The sequence below is a fragment of the Corapipo altera genome, unplaced genomic scaffold (assembly GCF_003945725.1).
Source record: "Corapipo altera isolate COAL_440 unplaced genomic scaffold, ASM394572v1 69, whole genome shotgun sequence".
In the NCBI taxonomy this organism is placed as follows: domain Eukaryota; kingdom Metazoa; phylum Chordata; class Aves; order Passeriformes; family Pipridae; genus Corapipo; species Corapipo altera.
Window position 1 is genome coordinate 2,551,749 of NW_020884908.1, and position 22,547 is coordinate 2,574,295.

At 38.9% G+C, this 22,547-nt stretch overlaps 1 protein-coding gene across 3 annotated transcripts in view; it reads left to right on the forward strand.

The window, feature by feature from the left end:
* Positions 1–10,157: 10,157 nt before the first annotated feature.
* PTPN13 (protein tyrosine phosphatase, non-receptor type 13) overlaps positions 10,158–22,547 on the forward strand; it is a 117,700-nt gene continuing 105,310 nt past the window's right edge. For all 3 annotated transcript variants that reach the window (XM_027652793.1, XM_027652796.1, XM_027652797.1), the window contains exon 1: positions 10,158–10,306. The gene's annotated coding sequence lies outside the window, so the exon portion shown is untranslated. The remainder of the gene's footprint in view (positions 10,307–22,547) is intronic.

Consider the following 22,547-nt stretch of genomic DNA (forward strand, 5'->3'; position numbering starts at 1 on the left):
TAGGTAGGAAGACATACTGGCATTGGAGTAGACTAATGCACTTAAAACAAAAAAAACCTGCTTTAAAATTATATTTTCTATGTATAAAATAAAGTGAATGCTGCATCGTTGATGAAAGGACCTCCCAGCCAGACCAGGACAGAAAAGGGATGGAAAGAGATGAGCCAGTGGATGGAAATATACAGAATGTTTCAAGTCAAAAGATGAAACATCTCTGTAGAGAATTACAAACCCTGCAGCAGTAAGTATTCCTTGGGCACAGAAATGGCTAAGAAGGCAACCAAGAACGAAGTCATCTTGTCTACAGTCCTGGAGCAGGAGTGTGGTCATGCCACAGCATTCTAAATTCCCTAAATCCAGAAATGTTTAAGTCAGTTATCCAGTGAGATCTCCCGTACCAGGGAAGAAGACTCCAGGTACAGTGATGTAAGAGGAAACCCCTGCTGTAGGTTGGAGTGTGCCAAGAGGAAGTTAATGTGGACAGCTCAAATGACTGCTGATTTATTGATGGCTCATATATGTAGTATTTTTAAAAAATTATTAAAATCTCAGTACAGGTTTGGGTTTTTGGTTGATTTTTTGGTTCTGTTTTGGTTTTTTTCCCCCTCCTCAAGAAAGACAAGGACAACTCTTAGCTACATATGATTTGAGAAGAAAGAAATACCTGCCCACACAGTGGAATTTTGGAAGGAATTCCTCCATTTTTGCCTTTTCCAAATTACATTTAAAGACTGCTCTGGTCCTCCCTTGGTTTTTTTTCTGTAAGTATTTTTCTGTAAGTATTTTTCTTCTGAGGACCATTTTATGCATAGTGATACTCAAAGGACTCCAATTTAAGGCCCAACAAGCAAGAAAATCTTAGTTTTTCTTAATTGCAATGTACATCTCCTTTTAGCTCCCGAATTTGGGTTGTCTACTCATGGAAGAGCAACCACAACATTTGACCTGGGTGTGCAGTCACTTTGTCTGCTTGAAACATTTCAAGGACCGAATAACCAAACTACACTTGTTTTGAACAAACATGAGCCATCCGCAGGCTCATGTTTATTTATGCACACTAGTGATCAGACCACTTAAAAATAAGTTCCCAATTTACATGCAGAGAAGTCATAAATCAGAGGGCAGACTTCTCTAGTGAAACACTTCAGAAACTTTTGAGCTAATGTAGCTTCAATTCTCGGCCTTGTTCCACTAACCAGGTAAGATTCTTGAACCGCTGACACCAGCTAGCCTACTGTCAAAAAGAAGATAGTTTATTCATATTAAAATCAAGTAATGTCATGTCTGCTTCTCTTTAGGAGAAATTAAAATGACAATGTAATAATGGAACTTGTCAGACTTTTTTTAGAGAAAATACACTGCTTGTATTGGAATAAGGCAGCCATACCAGCAGGGAATACAAATCTTAGAGACTATTTTTAAAAATACTAATATGTTTCTCCAGGAACTGTGAAAATATAAGTTCTTCAAATTTTCAGCGATCTTCAGATAAATAATTTATGGTTTTACTCCCACTCTTACACAGCTTAAAAAAATGTGGTTCTTCTCCTCTAGTGATTTCATATCTAATGTATTCCTACGTTATCTAGCAATGATCAGTTAATTGAGATTAAAATAAGAAATAAAAAATATACTCTTTCATATTTTGTTTCCTGCATGTGCAGAACATATGGTGAAGTTTGCTTGTTTAAATCTCTCCCTGATAAGCCTTGGAGACAATGAGTCTATTTAAAAGTTGTAAAGGAAACAATTGACGCCAGATAGTTTCCTGTAATAGAAAAGAGAATTCTCCCTGTCACATCCAGCTAAGGGTTTGTACCAGCATCTGATCCCATAGTATATGTTAATCCCCTTATCTTAAACTTCATTTTAAACTGTCACACAAACCAAGTAAGTTAGAGATAGATTTGGTCAGATTGTGTTTGGGTTTGAATTTTTTTTCTTTTAAAAAACAAGAGATTAGTAACAGATGCTAAACACCTTCTATTTGTCTGCTGTTCTTGAAGTTGTCAGGGTACTTCTCTATGGACTTTTGGTACTTGAGAGTCAGAAAATAAGTTTTGGAAAAACGTATGCCAATATTTTTCTCAGTAAATAATAGCAGTTTCCCAATTCTGAGCTCAGGTAGACTATGATATGTATCACAGGGGACTAAGTGTTATTTGTAGTTGTGCAATAGTATAGTCCAAGTAATAAAAGCACTTTGTTTATGACAAACTCCTTTTTTTTCTCCATCTTTAATTGGTAATGTGGTTATGATTTGCATGCTGTATGATTTGAACATATCCCTTCAACCTATTTTCATTTGTGATAAGAGCGCCTTTCCTAGGGCACTATTATTTTCTATTTCCATGCAATGGGATAAATTAGATAAATTACACAGAGTGTGGACAATGCAATCAAATACTAGCACAAGGAACAGAAAAAAATTACGTGTTTTCCACTTAAACAGGAATTAAACACTTTTAAAAGCTTCGAGGGCTATCGTTTTAGAGTGAGATTATTCTTTGCACCAGCGGTAATAAAAGACAGACAATGTCTCACTGGTGGCTCTGTTTTGTCATGATTCAAATGTCATGGCACAGATTGTCTTGTCCAGACACAGAGCAGATACCTGAATGAGTAGATTCTCCTATTCCCAAGTCTGTGTATCATGGATGTGCTTGCCTCCAGAGGTGCTGCAAATGTGGCAGACAAGCCCTGTACCTTGAGCCTGTGTGTCTGACAGCTCCCTTACGTGCTCCTCAGACTGTGGCATCAACCCACATGTTATGACCCACCCCAGAAAAAAGGGGGGGGGGTAACCCAGGTTCTTATCAATAATTCCCTTGGGGTGGATTAGAGTGAAGTGACACTGAATAATCGGTGTTTGAAAACATATATAGGTAGAGTTTATTTTAAACACATATAGGTAGGGTTCATTTTAACAATTTTGTTTGAACAGGTATGTTAGCATTTTGGCTGTTGTCATCTGTATCATCTATCATAGGGGGAACCCCTGGGGGGAAAATGCATAAGGGAGAGAAAGGAAAGACAGGATGAGGGTAAGGAAGAGTAAGGGAAAGAAAAGCTGAGAGTGGAAAGATATATATAGTCACAGCCCACAGGGCCCAGTGATGTAACTTGGTAGTTGCAGCTTCCATTGTCTTAGCAGTTGAAGTGGTGGCCTTGATCTGTTGGGGATCAAGGAGGAAGGAGGGAAGCCCCCACACTCAAAGAAGTTATGAGTTACTATATCCATGGTTAGTGTCACAGGCCATGCCATGAGCCTTTCTGTGAGGGGCCTGGCCAAAGGGTTTTTCCCGCCTTTCAAGATGGGGGGGGGGGGGGGGGGGGGGTTGGGATTTGATGGGCCATCAGAGATATAATGCAAAAGTCCTGCAGAAGCCTGCAGAAGTCCCTTGGCAATCCTAGAATGCATAAATCATTAACCTTTTCAGTCTCTGACACCCCACACTGACCCTGCTGGGTTCTGCTCTCCTGTCACAGGCTTTTCACCCAGCCCTCCCTGGCACATCTCCCTCCCTGGACACACAGCAGCTCAGCCTCAGAAACTCGAATTTCAGTGAAGTGCTCACATGCAATACATACCTAGTTTGTTCGCTGTGGATCCAGACCCTTCAGCTCTTGCTTTCAATCTTTATGTCAGGACTAAACCAGGCAGAAGGAGCAGCTAAAGCCTGAATTTGCCTTACCTCTTTGGTGTGTATGTGCTGTCTCAGATGTGTGATACAAGAACACTTGATGCTTTTGCTGGTGTACACTTCTGTCTCTGTTCACTGATGATATTGTGCCGTGGCTGACTGGGAGCTGACTGGGAAAAGAGGATGCATCAAAGCGCTTGTGACTTTAATGATGCTATGAAAAGGAAGGTACCACCATGTGCTGTTGCTTCGATTGACTCTGTGTTGCTGTTTCTCCTCTTAATGGATTCAGCTGTAGTTGTGTGGGTAATGATGATGACTGATTGTAATTGACATAATAAGACGCATTCCATGAGTGCAAAGTAGTTGGACTGTAATTAGTCATGTGATAAGGAAGTATACATGGTACATTTTATGCTTGGGTTCTTGAAAATACAAGCTGCCAAAACAAAAAGAATGAGATACAGTTTCTTTGATTTTTAGGTGGCTCGTGTACCATTAGTTAGTGTCAAGCTGAAGAGTGGCAACCTCAGAACAACGGAAGTTACTCAAAAGATCAGAACATTCTTATGCTCTGACTGCACTTGTACACACTAAATTTGCTTGCAAATGTGGCCTGAAATGCTCCTTGTGTGCAATGCCCTGTAATTTTTAAACATGCTGAGTAAAGATTTTACTTAAAAGCATAAACTAGTGGTTCCACCATAAGGAAGTATTTTACAAAAGAAACCCTTTGAAATTTAAATAAGATAGTCTTCTACCTGACAGTCTCCACAGTTGCAGGGAGAAAAGGGCATGTTTTAAATTAAAAAAAAATACAGGATATACTATGAAAGGTAGTGAAGTGAAAATAGATTAATAACTATTACTATGTGTAGCCAGAGGAAAACCTTCCAGACACTAAGCAAGAGTCTGATTCCTTCTGGAATACCAGCTCTTCTGTAGGAAGAGAATGGGACTGGAAGACAAAACTTCCAGTACTTTGCAAGAAGTTTCCTGCGTAACCCCGAATATATCAAGTCATGCTTCAGCTTTTCCTTCTTTGAAATATGAATAATATACGTTTCCATGTGTTGTGAGATTTAGCAAATCCATATAGCAACCTGCTTTGAAAGCTTCAAGAGGCAGGAGTTACAGATGCCAAAATATTACCAGCCTTACATAAAAAGATATAATTAGGATTATAAACTCAGAATTTAAAATTAAGCAATTCATTAACACTTCATCCCAATTGTAAAGTGTTTCCTTCATGAGGATTAAACAATGACCCATCTCTAAGAAGTGAGAAATTTTTCCAAGGGCGTGTTTCTATTGCAAACCCTTTTCTGTTTCTGCTTGTTCTAAAAGTAATTTATGGCCAGGGGATACCAAAGAAATTTCTCTTTGGGGCTAATGACTGTTAGAAAATCTGTTTATATTTCAAGTTGTGGAAATACATAGTACAAAAGCAACATGAAGACTGTTGATCATACTGCTCCATCTGCTTTACACTTCAAAAATAATTTCCAGTAAACAAAGCAGTGAAACATTATTAAGAGAAGCAGTGTGACACAGCTAAATGGAAGTTGGAAAGAAGTGTCCAACAATGCAAAAGCATGTACAGTTAGATATTCCAATAAAATTAATCCACTTCAGTGGGCACAACTGTGTTTTGGGGTGGAACTCATACCTTTAAGTTTGACAAAATAAGTTTGGTTTGACTAGGTAAAAAACTATCATAAGATATTCCAGGACATAGCATTTAAAAGCCCAGTTTTGTACCACTTTAAAAAGTATACTAAAATAATCCTTATGAAGAGAGAGGTAAATCTTATGAACAAGACAGCTTTTCTGTCAAAAAATTCACAAGTTTTTATGGCAAATATGAGTAGAAATGTAAATTACAATGGTTTATAGAGTAAGCAGGGGTCACAATAATTGTCAGCTATGAAGCCAGATTATGGTCACTGTAACACTGGAGTAATTCTGCAGATTTCAATGTCATTACTCTGGATCAACTCTGGTGGAACTCTTGTAGAAAATGATGCCCTTAAGAGATTTACAGGCAGATAGAAAAGATTCTTGTGAGTATGGAAATAAATTCAAGCACTATTAAAAGGAGTACAATATTTTTAAAGCATTTGATATATTTTCTTACTTTTTGTTTTCTTCTGACCCTTAGTTCATTTAGTAGTTTATACAGGGATTCTACTTTAATTCTGTGGTTCTCTCACTCTGTTGCCCTGGAGCCTATCTTCAAATTTTTTTTCCTGGTTTTCCAAAGTTTTTAATGATTCAACAGACATGTTTGCATCAGCGTCTCTTATTATTATTGTTTCACCCATAGATATTTTAATCTTTACTGAGATATTTCATGACCTGTAATGTCAGCCATTTGTTTACGTATGCTTTGCTACTACTAGGAAATGCAACAACCCAGCTATTGCCTGTGGAATGATGGCACTGGGAACACAAAGGGCATAAAGAAAATACTGAGCACAGTTCTCAGGACCAGAGAGTTTGCTACACTGTTGCTACAACCAGTGTGAATGCTATCAATGACATGCTGTCAATGTGAGTGAATGCTATCGTGACAGAAACTACAAAAAAATTTTACAGATGCCAACAATCAGTGGTAAAAAAGTTCTGAAAAAAAAAGTTGGGTTATGTTAACTTGGTATGCTAACTTTTACTGGTTTTGCTACCTTTTAATGAAAAGTCTGCAATTAATACATTCAGTTCCCATCCCCTCCAGTTAGGTTTAAGATCATGCATCTGAATACGCATGTATTTTCTAGTCAAAAATAGAAAACCTATGCAATCCTTAAAGATGAATATGAAAAACTTAGTTTCCAGTCATTTCTATAACCTTAACAAAGTGAGATCTGATTAAGCAGGAAAATTTACATGTGTAGCCTTAGTAATTTCAACAGCTCAGGAAGTGTAATAAAATAGTGCACAAGCTGTAAACGCTGGAACAACACATTAGATTGTTGCCTGTAGACATCTACCTACTGAAACTGTAATTGTGCAAGTTTCATTGCATGAAATTAAAAACAAAAATAAAGGATGAGCCTCAAATTATAGAATTTACCAATAGGTAAACAGAATTTCTTGTTGACATGTGAGTACTGATGATCATGGCAAAATATGTGAACTGTCATTTGTACAATCAGCACCTTCTCTGTTTAAAGTGCTCTGTTTAAGAAGCTCTTCCTGTGTTCAGCAAAATTTGTACTAGAGCTTGCACACAGGATGATGCTAAGTTGTGTTGCAGCAAGAGGAATGAATTCATTGAAGATAACCACAATGCTTTTACATGTTGGAGAGCTAAAACAAAGGAATATTCAAAAGCCTCTCTGCCTGGCATTTAAAATTTGGTCAACCGAGAGTCATCAATTATAGAAGTATAGAAATTACAGAATTACAGAAACACTACAATTTTGGAAAAGAAAAAAATCTCTCTTCTCTGTGCCCTTCTGGCCCCCTGGCAACTTGTCTAGACTTTGGTCTGTCCCTCCACACAGTCTAGCTTCTGTTGATGTGAGAGCCTTTTCTTCAAAACAGGCTGCAGTCTGGGACAGCCTTTGTGTATTTCTCAGCCTCGGTGACCCTTCATCTCATTTCAAATCTCAAATAAAAACAAGTCCTTTTCTCCTACTCTCCCTATACATTTTGATGTCTCTCTTCCGCTGCTCTGATTTAACTCTTGACTGTAATATTCCCAAACAAAACCTTCATTAAGATAGACTCCAAAGTTAAATGTAGAAAGAACCAGTTTGAACAAGTAGTTTCTGTCTGGGCAAGATTGTTCTCTACTGTATATTTACTACTATTTCAACCAGTCTGGTTTTAAGTATCTAAAGCTAATTAGCTTCGGTAAATTAGATTTTCTTGAAGATTGTCCTCAAGACCTGTAAGACTTGATGTAAGAAATACTTTCCTAGTAAAGTCCCTATTTTTTTTTTCTTTTTTTACCTGGTACTTATGTAACTATACTCCTAAATATATTTCAGGCCTCTTTTTCTGCACCTGTACAGGTATAGGGCCAACAAGCTCATTTCAAACTTCACTAGCATTAGCCTACAGATGGATTTCACTGGGGGGCCAAAAGAACTTCCTCCCCCTGGCATTGAACCTCATCAAATGTTTGTAGGCAGTGTTCTCCCTATCCTTGATTGTCCTTTAGCCAAATGACATAAAACGGCCAATAGTTCTAAAGGGATCTGTGAATCAAGCTGCCAAACTTCAGATATCACTTGTTCTGTACTTTTTGAAAATAAAGTCCCTGTTTGCGCACCAAAACTGGAAAATGCCCAAAATTAATTGTCACTTTTGAAAACCCCAGATAGTCACTGTACTGTCTTGATCTTTCTCAGAGATGTAATCTTTGTGGTAGCTGTTTCTCTTTGCTGTTTCTTTCTGAGCAGCTTACTCTTTGTGCACAATGTGCTATGTCTTTCTTTCAGTCAGTGATGTAAGAAGTTTCTAAAGTTATGACAATATTTTCCATATATTTGCATCCCTGTAAAATGCACAGTAGGTGGAGATGGAAATTATATTTTTCATTGATCCTAAGCTCCAAGTTTCCTTGTTGAAAATGTTTAATTAAAAAAAATAATCAAATAGTCTAATGAGATAATTGTTAAGGCATTCACATACATTTACAAGGCCAAGGAAAATTCTATCCCAAACAGATGCTCATTAGTAGAATGAAGAACGAGGAACTAAATCTTCTTTAGAAGAAACTAAATTATCATCAAATTTACAGTCTTTTAAGAGAGGTGACTCTCTGAAGAGGAGACTTCTGTATTCAGAGGCATATTCCATAATGTATACTTATTTCCTTGTTATGTATACATTATTTCCTTGTTATGTGTATTGGGTTTTAACACATCTGTAAATCCCACTCATTCTGTTTACTTGAATTAATAATGTATGTTTGAAAAAAAATCGTATTCCTACGAAGAGTTTCTTCTGTGCCCCATCTTCACATAAAGTAAAGAAGACAGAACATACAGTAGCACAGGTTATAGTCACTATAAATTGAACTGAAGCATGGAAGCAGAGTTTTAGGATAAAATCTATTACAGATCATTAACATCTATAAAAACTCCTCTTATTTCAGTAAGACACTAAGCTGTATTCCATGGCATTCCTTGCCATGGAATGTATAAATGTACAGAGACTAAAATGAGCTCTTGTTGGAAACATAGATACCAAGATACCCAGTTCACCTTAAAATAAAAGTAGATAGTTATCAACTTAAGGAACTTGTATTACAAGAAAATTATATTTAAATTACATAACTAACAACATCTCAGGTTACTGTAGCCTCTTACAATGTAAATTAGTTCTACTCATCATCTTTATTTTTGTTATGACTTACACAAAGTCACTGACACTATTAAGTTATGGTAGACTCACTTTCATGCTGAGTCCTTAATACTTTAGTTAGGTATTTAGTTATGAAACAGTTACGCCAAACATTTCTTATTTTTTCTAAAGCAACTGTTTCAACAATTTATTTATTTATTTATTTAAAATAGAAATTAGTCTTTCAGAATATCATTCTGAAAAAGTTCATTTTCACGTAGCCTGAATTCAGGGACACATATGTGGGGGCAGTATTCTTTGCAACTAAAAGTACTTTTCCTATCGTGTGACTATTTTCTTTCACAGTTTTGTCTCCACACAGCGGGGAGCTACTGCAGAAACCCCAGAGGAACCCACCCTAGAGGCTCTAGCCCCACTGCACGAGTGGACAGTGGGGTTCCCACAGTGGATTTCACATCCATGAGGGAAAAAGAAGTCTTATTTAAAAAAAAATAAAAATCAACTTTTCATATCATCAAGTGGACCTTTTCCTCACAATGGTTTGTCTCACAGGCTACAAACAACGGGCCGTGCTTGAAAGCTTTGCCATTACGGCTTTTGTTTAAGTTTGAGGACCAAGACTGCCGAGGATGGGGAGCAGCCAGAAGTAAGCTCATCCCCGAGAAAACCAAACCAAACCAAACCAAACGCCTTTGGGGCCAAGAACAGGCTGCCGTCACCAGGGCTGCAGTTCACCCCCGAGAGAATCAATTCGCAAGTGACTTTCGAGCGAGGGCGGGAAGGGGCCGGGGCCGGTCCGGGCGCTGCGGGAGCGGGCGGGGCCGGGCGTGTGTCAGCATCTGCCCCGCCGCCTCGGGGGCGGGAGGGAGGGAGAGTGGGAAAGAAGGAGGGCGCGGCGGTCGGGGGCGGTGGGCGGTGCGTGCCCGCCTCCCCTCGCTGCTGGCGGCCCCGAGGGGCAGCGACCGGCGGGGCGACGTGGAGCGGAGCGGGCAGCGGGAGGGCCGGGCCGGCGGGGCCGGGCGGCCGCGGTGGGTACCGGGGCGCTCGGAGGGGCGGCTGCTGGCGGCGGGCCGGCCGTGCACAGCGGGAAGGAGGGATGGAAGCGGGGAGGAGGGAGGGAGGGAGCCGCGGGGCGGGGAGCGCAGCCGCTCCCGCCCCCTCCGCGACGGGGCTGGCGGCCGGCGGGGCAGGAGATGCTGCTCCGCGCTGCCTCCCTGCCTGCCCGCGCTCCCTGGCAGGCGCCGAGCACAGCCTTGCTACGGGGGAGGGCGAAGCTTCGGGCTCTCTCGGGCTCCTGGGCTCCCCACCGCCGCCCTCCGTGCGCGATCGGCGGCTCTAGAGTGGCGGTAGGTCCGCGGCTCCCGGAGAGCCCGGCGCGGCCGCTCTCAGGTCGGGGGGGAGCCTGGCGGCGGCCTCCAGCGAGGGGGTCTGTCCCGGAGGGCAGGATGGATAGATGGATGGATGGATGGATGGCCGCCGGTGGGTGTGTGACCGCCTGGCCCCGCTTCTCGCAGGATGGCGGGGGTGCCGGCGGAGAGGTGCGGGAGAGAGAGAGAGAAAGGCCGCAGGGAGCGGCGGGTGGTGGTGGTGGTCCCGCTGGATCGCCCGCCCGTGTCCCCGAGGGTCCGCCTGGGCTCTCGGCACCATCGGGACACACTTCTGCCGGCGGAGAAGCGCTCAGCTTTGCTTGCGCCAGCCAAACAAAGCAGCCCTCCCACTCCTCGGACATCTTAACAGAGGGGAAAACTTTTTTCCTTATTAACGTTTTTGGAGGAGCAGAAACGAAGTATAAATATGTTGGCCGGCGATGAGAAATAGCGTAGGTTTCATTGGCTTTTTATCTCCCAGTAATCGACACCTCCGCAGACCGCAGGATAATCTCTCTCATATTCTAGATTGTGTCATTCTCTTTAAATTGCATGTTTAAAACAACAAAGGCAGTGACTTCATAGGGAACCGCCAGGAGCTGTTCTGTACCCCTCCTGTTTACTGGGGAAACATTTGGGAACCGGTTTGGTTTTGTAGGTAGGATCAGAAGTAAATGTAGGACATGGAAACTGTAAGGTTGGTTGCTGGTAATCTGTGTCTAGCCGTCTTATTAAGGTGTGAGTTTTGGAGAAGGGAATATGAAAGCCTTTGCATGTGGAACTAGCCGGGGCAGTAACCGAGATCAGTTCATGAAGCCTTTCCAGGGAAGAGAACGTGTTTTATGAAACTGTACAGTGAAATTGGGTCAGAACACACAGACATTTTCCTGGTGGCTTAACCTCATGTCAGAAGGCAGTCATTGTATATGTATGTTCCGAGGTGTCATGACTCTCAGGTCATTTGTTTGGGCTCAGGTTAGTGAAATGATGACCTTTAATACCCAAAGTAATGTTTCCAGAGCAGGACTGCTTCCTGTGTTCAAATTAAACATCAGGCCTCTGACTGAACTCTGCCTGTGCAAGTCTGTGTTTGGAAGACCAGAAATCTGTTCTAAAGGTATTTCTTCAAGAGTTAAAATCAACTGGGATAGAGAAACAAATAGGAAAACAACTTAAATAATTTGGTTCTTGTGCAAGAAATCTTGATGAGGAAAGAGTAAATCTAGTTATAGGATCTTTTGGTAGTGCAGTTACAACAGAATTTGCTACCACTCCTAGTGCTATCAAACGTACCTATCTATTCAGCTTTCACATTGAGCATATGTGTTTCACTTGGAGTGTCTTTTTGCCAACAAGCATGTCTTTCCATGAGTTTTAAAATGTAAGCAACAATTTAAGGAAAGAAGTGAATGACAGCAAGAGAGAGAAAAATACGCACTCTAACTTTTAAAGATATTTTATTACTCCTTTTTAACCTAACAGTCCTGTCTGGTGACTGGAAAAACACATGACTTATATTTCTTCCATACTGGGACTTTTCTTTTGCTCGTGCATGATAAAACAATTGAACCTTCTTTACAGGAGGGTTTTTGTAATGGTTTGTTTCTCTTCAGAGTGTGGTTGGTTGTTGGTTTTTCAAGTTAAAGGTGCAATAAAAGTAAATACTTTTGAACATACCAGATGTGAAAGGAGACAGGCTGTATCACAGGGTGTTGTTATAACATCTTAATTAAAAAAAAAAAATCTCTCCATTCTGAGACTGTTGTTGAGTGGAATTGAAGGCTGTGGGAACCACAGGCTCAGGGGCACTTGAGTGGATGGAAGAGCACACATGGAACAAGGAAGTATCTGTGAGAAGGATGAGCTGAATGTTAAGGGATAAGTGAGTGCTCAGCATGTATTTTCACCAGGATAAGAGAGCCTATGGAGAGGATGCGATCCATTAGTCTGTTCATGGCTTCACAGGCCCTTGAAAGTAAAAACAGGCTGTGTGGATGAGTGGTAAATAACCCCTGCAACTGGTCATCAAGAGCCTGTGATAACTTGTGTGTAGCATTGTAACTTGTGCATAGCATTGTCATTTTCGATGCCTTGAAGGGAAGTAGTGAAGAAGCCTAGGAAAGGGAGGAGATTGCATTCCTGTGAGGGGGAAGTTACCAAGGCACAAATGTTGCATTTGCTTGTTCCAATGGGAAGAAAGTTGTTGTGTTCCTTCGTTTTTTCTTTTCCTTTATGGTGGGATCTTTTTCAGCTGTATGGGTCTTATAGAGTGAATATCACAGAGACGGGCTGCATTTTTCTAAAATGCCATCTTTTATCTGTTTACTTTTTAAAGAGCATAGCAGAGCAAATATTTTTATTTTTACATGTGGAACAGAAATTATTTGGCACAAAGCTATTTTTCTCCCAACCAAATGGAGGTATGAACAATAATAATTAGTGGTTGTATAGTACAATAAATCTTCAAAGTGCCTTCAAATCTTAATCAGCAAACCTTAATGGCATGCTATTCCTGCAAGAGAGGTAAGTAATTAGACAGATAAAATGAGACTGGGCAGACTCTTAAATGGCGTTTATTGTTGAAGTGCCAGTCAGTTTGACAAAGCTCTTCTTTATCACTGAAGTCTTTGAATACTGCTGTATGTTAAATGGCTTCAAATATTTATATGTTGAAATACATGACAGTATGGCCCAGAAGGCCTTGTTGATATAGGCATTCTCTTGTTCAAAGTTCTTCACAGTTAAGGAGACCTCACACTCAAGAGTCTCTCTAGTGGTTGTTCCAAGATTTATTAACTTGAACAAGAGTAAGGTCAACTCTTTAAGGGGAGTGATTTTCTTTTGAAGAGCTTTCCAGCTTACTTGTGTGATGAGCCTAGAACCTGTAGTCTACTGATGGTAAAACTCAAAGTGAGTTCACCAGGAGTCTGTTAAACCTAAGAACATGTAAGTATTGATCTGGCTGCTGCATTTTGGAGCCTTGAGAGGGAGTGTTGGTTATCAGCCAAACAGTCTGTCAATCACCCTTTTTTTGTCTCTGCTTACAGAAAAACTGACTGGAGTTTTGGTGTTTTAAAATGAGCTAGTTAGTGGGACAAAGAGATTGAAAAGCAAGTCTTGGGGTACTGTGTCATGGTGCAGAAAATATTTGTAAGCAGTTGCCCTGGGCTGTTGCTTGCCATGGGACAAACGTGGATGGAAGGCTATGAATACCAGAGTAAGTTAATGTTGTATGTCGCCAGTTAACTATTAATGAAATCTGTGCATCTGTAAAGAAGGGTGGAACTTCAGAAAGAAGTGTTTCCCAGCCCCACCTCCTCCTGAAGTACAGAGAATGAAGCTGGCATTTACAGGTGGGAAGGGCACAAGGCGACTCTTTGGTGCCGTTTTCATTTTGTCCTGGCTTCTCTTTCTCCTGGGCCAGTTAAATACCTGTTGAGGAACTAGGCCTATTCTTTGTGCATCATTATCTATTAAAATGCTTTCATAAAAGGCAATGAATTGAGTAGGCCGCCTTGGGACCGTGATATGCCTTGTGAATTTGAAATCCAATTGCCAGGATAGAGATCTACTCCAGTTATGACTCTGTGTAGGAAGAGTAACAGAGGTGAGAAGGCTTTGTTCTCAGGGTTTCATCTGTTGTTCTTCATCTTTTATGTGTGAATTTAATGAGCCACAGAAATGTCTGCGTGTAATATGTCAAGAATTAAAGGAGATCCAGTATTAAAACTGATTTTTGATTGGTGTTATTTATTGGGAATAATGTAGTTTTGCAGGACATTGAGTGTTATTAAGGATTTGTAGGTGGTAGGGTAATGTCAGATTTAGGACTAAGTGTTGTGTTAGCTCATGGTTCCTGCTTCAGTCAGACACTAAGTGATATGGGGCACTTGCAAAAGAAAGGGAAGGTTTATCTCCTGTTTTGTGACTAAAAGTAAAGCGAGGGGAAAGAATTGACTGACCTAAGAATGATGAAAATTTAAGTGCACAAGTTTGAGATTGAACACAAACCTCTTCATGAATTAATCTGATGCTGTCTAAAACCCCCACTTTTTTTAGTAGACTTTGAGACTTAATTTGTCTGTGCTTCAACTTTGTCAGAGGTAGGATATGGTTTACTGGAGTTTCATAGTTGCTTTATCCTTCTGTGGATAAAGATTTTTTGTTTGTTTCTTGAAAATTGTCTTACTAAAGAGCGCTGGTATCTGTGGGAGAAATATGGGAGAGAACATCCCGTAGAGCTTGCTGAAATTTTTGAAAGTGAATCTGAAAATGGTTTCCATGTGGTATTGGCATCTTCTCTGACTATTTGTATGTTGTGTAGGTACTTGGTTTCAGGCACATGTGGAGAGATACCTCAGAAGTGGTGTATATGAAGTCTGTTTTATTTAGAAAAAAAAATCTAGGGCTGAAAGGCTACTTGGGTGACTTCTCTTAAACAACACTGTTGCAACTTGTATTTGTGCTGTAAGCTTGAAATTGATGCTAAATTTATTAGGAAACACTCCTATTTAACTCTATTTCTCAAGTAAAAGAACTTAAGCAGAGTCTCTCTCCTGGAAATCTGATTTAGTTCCTTGCTACATAATTTGTCGAGGGTAGAATGCTGTTAGATCATATAAATACCTCATTTTTTGAAGGTAGAATGTGCTTTTCATCATAATGAATGCTAAACTCTAACTGGATAAATCAGTGGAAATACCAGGTTCTCTTGTGTTTCATATCCAGTTTCACAACAGCAATAAAGGCTGTTTTGGCTATATGTGTATATGTATGTAGGTGCAGCTGATGTTCTCCAGCAGCCAGATGACAGTAGTCTTCCTTGCACATTCCAGGATGTCCTTGTGTGTTGGAATCTTAGCACCATGCTGTGTGCTGTATAAAACTGACTGTACTAGTTCATTATAATAGCATAGTTATGCCAGTGTCTTGGAAATGGTTGCATTTTTTGTCAACTTAAAATGCTATTTTAAAGTAGGTGTTGAAAGTCATAAAGGTTTGTTAGTGGAAATAATTTTTATAGTAAAGTTACATACTTGGAGATGTAAGCTTCTCTGAGTCTGGTGTCTATTCTGTAGTCTATCTTTATTTTTATTCATGTAATAGCCAGTGTTGTGCTTGTGCAGTGGGCAGGCCCTCAAAACCTGTCAGAGAAAAAAACCCGAGGAACTGAGTGCAAAGGTTTTCTAAGTTATTACTGAGTATGGACAGAACATGGCTTATCTCATCATCTCAGGGGTTGTAGACACTCTCATTTGCAGCTCCCTGTTTGAGCAGGGGAATTTGTTCCCAGTGATTAACTTTATGTTTCAGATGAGGACTTTTTTCCTTTTTAGTATTAATTTCTTTAGCATCTCAACAGTGTGCATATATTGTACTGTGTTTTCAAATGTTTGTATAGACGTGAATGGCTACGCAGGGGACATAAAAAACCACCCCACTAAACCTGTGACGCAGGTGCTTCCAGGGATTTCTTAAGGTCACCAGAGAAAAGTAATGGGACTTGACTCATAAAACTATGTCTGTTGCAAAGCAGTTTTTCAGAGACCCCGTAGAACATTTCTGTTGAAATAAATATTAACTACAAAACTCAAACTTGCAAGCAACCTTATTTGGTGTTAAATGTGTTCCATATTCCTTGATGGGACTGTTGACTTTTTCTGCTAACCACCTCTATATCTTGTAATTTTAAAAGATTACATGGACTAAAAAGAGAGCTAAATTAGAGTTTGAAACTTCAATTGTTAGAAATAGTTGTGCTCCCTAGCAAAGTCATGCCTGGTTTAAATGATGAAAGATTTGGACTTGAATATTGCCTTGAGCAACAGAGGGGCAAAAAAGTGGAGCATTTTGATTTTTAACTGTACATAAATAGTCAATTTTTATATAACTTTTTTGCCTAGTTTGCTCGTCAGAGCATCAGTACTGTAAAGCATCTTGCTCATTTTTCTCCTCTCACCATAATTCATCAAGTGCAGCAGTATATTATTACTGATTTTGGCCATTTTTCTCTTCACATAATTTAGTGTTTCAACAAAAAGAAAACTTAGAGAAGGGAAATGGAGCGGTAGTTTTGCCTTTTAGTATCCTTACTGTAAAATCAGTAAGTGGAAAATCCCCTCCTAGTGCTTAGGATTATGGTCGGTGAAATAATAGCTCCTTTTTCCCAAGTCAAGGCAAAGTTGTATTTGCCTTCAGTGAATTAATGTGAGAGTTTGAATCCCAGGCAAGCAAATGGTTGATATGGCTGTACAAGTGCTACTTTAATTCTTTGCTTTTTAATGTCAGTGAGTAACAGCACACATGTTACTTTGAGAGACATCTCTGCAGTATACGTCGCTGACTGGACAATTGTGTGGTTAGGTTTATGGGGAGTTATCCCTCCAGCAGCCTAATTAAAGACTATGTGTAACTTCCTTAAATGGGGTGTTTCAACAGGTGATAAATACTGCTTTCTTATGTATTTCTTTCAAGTGCCTTAGTGTGTTTTAACTATTTTTCAGTGATTGAGGTGTATTTTTTTGTTTGTTCTTCTGAAGCTGGCTTGCTTTCATCTTCTGTGAGTCTCAAAATTGGACTTTTTCACATTACTTTGATATTTAGGAAATAAGAGAGTACTGCCTATATGCATGCATTAATCGGAAATTCTTTTGTCCATATGCTCCCTCTGCCCTTTTCAGTAAAGGATTTATCTTGGATAGGTTTCTAGGAGGATAGAGATTCTGTCCAACCTTCATAGACTCTGTCTTTTAGAGCTTTTGTGTATCTTCAGTCATCTTTTCTCTGTTCTTAGACCAATGGCCTTTACTTTGAAGGATTTTTTTCTTAACCATTTGAGAAGAGCTTCAGAAACACTTGAAGAAAAAGTCAGCTTATTAATCAGTGCTAGAAAATAGTACAAAAAGTGGCAGCAAAAAAAATAGCACATCTAATGAATCCACTGAAATATTTTTAAAAAGTTGCAGTCTAGGGAAAATGAAGATTTTGATGATATTTTTCCATTAAAATAACTTTGTTTTTGCATGCTGGTGTTTGGTATCTGAGTTGATACACCCCTGAAGAACGATGAAGGTGTCCCTGCTAACTTCACTGGAAATCTGAGTAGGATGCAAGTGGAATACAAATGCTATTGACATCCTTATTGATATGTAACATTAAAGTAGACAATGCAGCATATGTCTGTAAATGAAAAAACTGTTCTGTAGAGGAATAGCAGTTGTGAGCTGTTAAATGGCTTGTATCTGAAAAAAAAAAGAAATTATTTTACAGGGTAGCTAGAATACCTACACAGCACCTGGAAAACTTGGACCTATAAGGTCTAGCTTGTGAAAACAGTGTTAGAAAATCAGGGTTTTTTGGCAGAGCAAACAGTTTGGGCAAAAAGGGAGGTGGAGAAGGGAAGGGAGGGAGAAGAAAAAGGTTGAGCTTATTCAAGGTGTGCTGGGACACCTTCAGTTCCCTCTAGTTCAGGTTTATGGGCTTTACCAGAATGTCCTTATCTCATGAACTGGTGGTGGAGGCTTCTGTGAGCAGATGTTTCTTCCTCATAAAGGTAGGGATGAATTTTCAGACCTTCAAAGCTGCAGGTACTTTTGGTGTTCCCAGCTTAGTGGTCCTGTTTAAGGCCTTCGAGGGTTAATAATTGTGTGTATGTGTATTGTGGTATTTTATTTGTTTGTTTTCTTGGGGTTTTGTAGGATTTTGAGAACTGTTTACCTTCTTACCCCTTTTTATTTGTAAAGTTGTTCAACTTTGAAAATCAGAAATTTGCCTGGGAAGTCTGCTATAATGATCTATTTAATAAGAACTGCAAGAAATATACACAATAAATTTTTGAGGAAATGCCAAAACTTTAGACTTAGATTTCCTGAAAGAAGTTTCTTCTGATACTATTTATCTGACAAATACGCATGCTTAGTAAAACAAACAAATATTCAAGAACCTTAAATTTTGTACAGCTTAATTTTTCATTGTGCCCTGTCATTGAATCCCTTGAATGACCTTAATAAAGAATTTGAAGATTATCTGATTATAAAGATTTGCTAGCTGGCAGTGCTGAAAATTTGTTTCATCAGCTATATAGACTCATTTATTGAGTGGCTTTGCAGTGAGGTTATCACATGTATGGAACAGCCAAATCAGCCTGGAGCTTTAAGCACGTGGGCTAACACGTAAAACTGAATTACTGAAATAGCTGTATAGAGCTCCTCTATGTCAAATTAAAATGTGTGTGCTCACCATGATGGGCACAAGACTTGGGTGTTTGAAAAGTGTGATGCCTTCTATAAATTCCTGTTTGTTTTTTTTTTATTCTTGTTTGTTTTCAGAGGATTTTTGATACCACTGTATCACATTAGCACTAGTGTTTGTTTTAATCTATTGTCAAACAGTTTCAGTAAGAACAGTTTTTCCCAGAATTCTATCCTCTGTGTGTTTGAGAATATGCTATGTAAAGGAAAAAAACCTTAAGCCTACTTTTTGTTGTTTTGTCACAAAATACTAAGGAAAATCCTAACAGTGTTTTAATAGTATTTTATTTGCATGAAGTGTCTTCAGTGGAGAAAATATTTAGTGTGCTGGAAGATTGTTTGGATTTGTTGGAAGAAAACATTTTGTGTTGTTTTTGGTAGCTGCAGACATTTGCTGGTGGTTGATAATAGGTGACTTTGAGGCATGACTGCATCCTTCAAGACCTTCAACATGTTCTTCTCTAGTGAAATTTGAGAAATAAGTTACTGTTTTCACAGCAAACAAAAGAAAATAGTCTTTGTGAACTCCTTAATTGCGTCTACATTACTGGAGCAAAATGTCATGTGGAGTGAAAGTGTAAATGTGTTCAGAAAGGGATTAGACAAGTGAACAGAGATCATTAGTGACTACTAGATTTGACTGTGCAGCTCTAACCTTTAGCTCAGGAACTCAGTAAACTGCTGATTGCCAGGAAAGGGGATTGGAGAGGAAGCCTGATACAGTACAGTACTTCTTGTATTGAACATTGCTTAGGTTTCTAAATACCAAAAGAAATGAGAAGCTCTTCCAAATTGAGAACTTCTTTAACCCCTTTTTTTTAAAAAAAAAAAAAAAAGAAGCCTAATAAGAAATCTTTTGTGTTCTACATTTGAAGCTTGTGTGTGTCCACATGGGCTGACTTGCTGTTCAGAGAAAAACCTTAGGAGTCTGAGGAATCCAAGCTCTGGGAACTACTGTACTGTCCATGAAAGTCTGTATTACAGCAGTGTGTTGGTTGCAGTTTGGTCAGTGCTCTGGATTAGAGGCATCTGCAGTGGTCATGGCTGTACCTAAAAGAAGGGAGAAGTTTCTACCCAGCTGAAGAAATGTAAATGTTTAGCTATCTGGTTCAAGCTGAAGTGTCTTGCTTGTTTTTTCATCCTTCTGTCATGGAATCTTTATTCCCCTCTCTTCAGACTGCTTATGGAAGGATTAAATGGTGGATGGTCAAGTAATGAAGGGAATTAATTTTCATACATACAACTCTAGAGTAAAAATGGTTGCTCAGGGAGAGAGGAGAAAAAGATAGGAACATCTTGGTGATATCACAAAGTTTCAGTTGTAGTATTAGTTGTTGTTGAGGAGGAAAGTGAAAATATACTACTTGATAAAATGGTAAAATAGATTATATTAGTAATTGTCAATCTAAATGCTATCACATGAAAGAGCACAACAAAAATCAACTTGTGGAGACATAAGTAGTTGGATTACTTCTGCAGATGAGAAACATGTTGCTTAAGAAATGAAAGACATTCTGCAATGACAAGAGGCATTCTTTTTGTTCTTGCTTGCCTCAACATCAGATTGTACTCTGTTGATACCAGCATGTGTGCTGGTGTGCTGTGTGTGCTTTTTGGCCTTTCGTACTGAAATAGGCCTTTTTTGATGCCAAACCATTAGTTTTGTGGTATTGTCAGATACTGGTAGAATTTTTGTCTTTAACTACACAGTATTAGAGAGCAGAATAAAATCAGCAAATTGAATTTAACGTGGTATGTGAAATTTCCCTGGTGCTTGCACAGTGCAGAATATAGTTTGCAACGTTTTAGAAAATATTTTCATGCTTGACATAAACTGAACTCTTTGATATACACGTTAATTGTCACTGAGTCTGTCCCACCCATTGCCTTTGCTTTGAGAATATTAAAGAACTGAAGACCACGGAATTTAACTTTTCACCGTAATATGAACTGCTGGTTGGGAAGTCTGCTGCTGATGGAAAATCTGTTTGTTCTGCTTCCCTCTTCAGTGGTTTTAGAAAAATGGAAGAGAAACTACCGCCTGTCTAGACTTTAATAATTTATATATATATAAAGATATATATATATATATTTACTTTTTATGTACACAACATTCATTTCAAGGCTTATGATGTATTTTCAATGACAAGCTATAAATGCCAGTTAAAAAACCCTAATGACAAACAACACAACACAGTGGTTGTGCTAGGAAGGAATACACATCTAATAAGAGCAATTGCTTTTTATAATAATTTTGTATCCCCAAGGTATAATGTCTTTAAACTGTTTTCAAAGAATTTGCGGAAGTCAGATTTTTCTGTGTGACAAAAGCTCTAATTAGTGGCCAAGAGGCTCTTGGATATATAGATCAACTGTAAATTGTATATGACTTCTGGGTGGGGAAAGTTTGGGTTTTCTTTTCCTTCCTTTTTCCCACCCCTGCCTCTATCAGTTAGAAAAACTGGGGTTTTTTATTGCCTGTTTGTAGACTCATGGTGTAAAATAAGGGCGAAGTCTTACACCTGCTTTTACAGAAGTAATTACTGTAGATGATCACTAAAAAAAAAACCCTACCACCTAACTTAGCCTTCAGTTAATTTTTTTACCAAAGCTCAGAATTTTAATCTTTACCTTTTAAAATGCAGCCTGTGAATGGTCCTATGCATTTATTTCCCCCTAAATGACTAATATAATATCCAGCCTCTAGATATGAGGATGAAAAAGAGTCAGTAGTGTAAAACCAAATCATCAAAGCACTCAAAACAATTATTTGAGGAAAAAGTGCTTTTATTCTGTAATTGATTAGTAATGATCCACAGGATGCCTAAGTTTTGCCATCTTAGCCTCCATAATGATTCTTTAATTTATTATTATTGTGTGAAAGTTACCAATGCTCCTAACTGCCACTTTGTCTCTTAAGCTGGGTATTTCTTCCTTGGCTGAAACAGTATATATATGCTTTATTGCAAGCACATATTCTTCTTTCTCAGCTGTCTGATGAGGTCCTGGTTCCAGCTTCTGTACTTCTGCACAGTGAGGAATCTATGGATAGCTCTTCCCACTATGGACTGAGAATACATTACATTCTCCTATCTCTGAGATTTAAATCTCAAGATTGCAGAATTTTGTTCCTTCCCTCCTTTTCTTTTTGTTTCTCCTTGACTCCTTTCTTTAATACCAGACTGGGTATTTCTGTAAGTGGTGAACACTTGATGCTTCTCACTGATTGTTAGTACTGCTTTTTCTCAGGTAAATGTGTATGCAGGATGAGGTAAACCAGTACAACTGGTCCAGTTTGATAAACTATCATTCAAATTCAGTATTTTGTAAGCAAAGTTTATAGGGAGTGCATGGTAGTAAAACAACACGTATCAAATTTGAAAATGTTTTTACACCATTGATAAAACATTAGAACATTAGAAAGTTTTGAAATCTGTTTCAGACTACTGCCCAAGTGTTGTTTGAAGCATTACATTTATGAATTTTCCATGTGCTGTGTCAATGAATAATCTCTTTCGCATCTTTTCCGAAGTATTTATTTAGGAATGGAAGATCAGAATAAGAGTTGAAGAGGTTCATCCCATCTCTTTTCTGACACAGATTTGTGCAATTTTTTTTCATAAAAGCAGAACTTTCTCTTAGAAGTTTATGCCATTTATACACTGAAAATGAAAATAATTTTTTTTTTAAACCATATCCTTTTTTTTTAAGTTTTCAGGGCGAAAATTGAAGTACAATATTCAGGACCGGAAGAAAATTTGGATTGTTGTAAAAGTTCTAGACAGGCATGGAAAGGATGGAAGTTGGTGTATTGTTTACAGACTGTGTTGTATAAGACGAGCTCTCTGGTTTTGAAGGGAGGAAATTTTTTTTTTGAGGTGTTTGTTTGTTGTTTCAATTTGTTTTAGGTGGTTGTAGTTAGTGTTTTCTTGGGTCTCCGAGTAATAACTGTTGCAAAGTCAAGCTGCTGT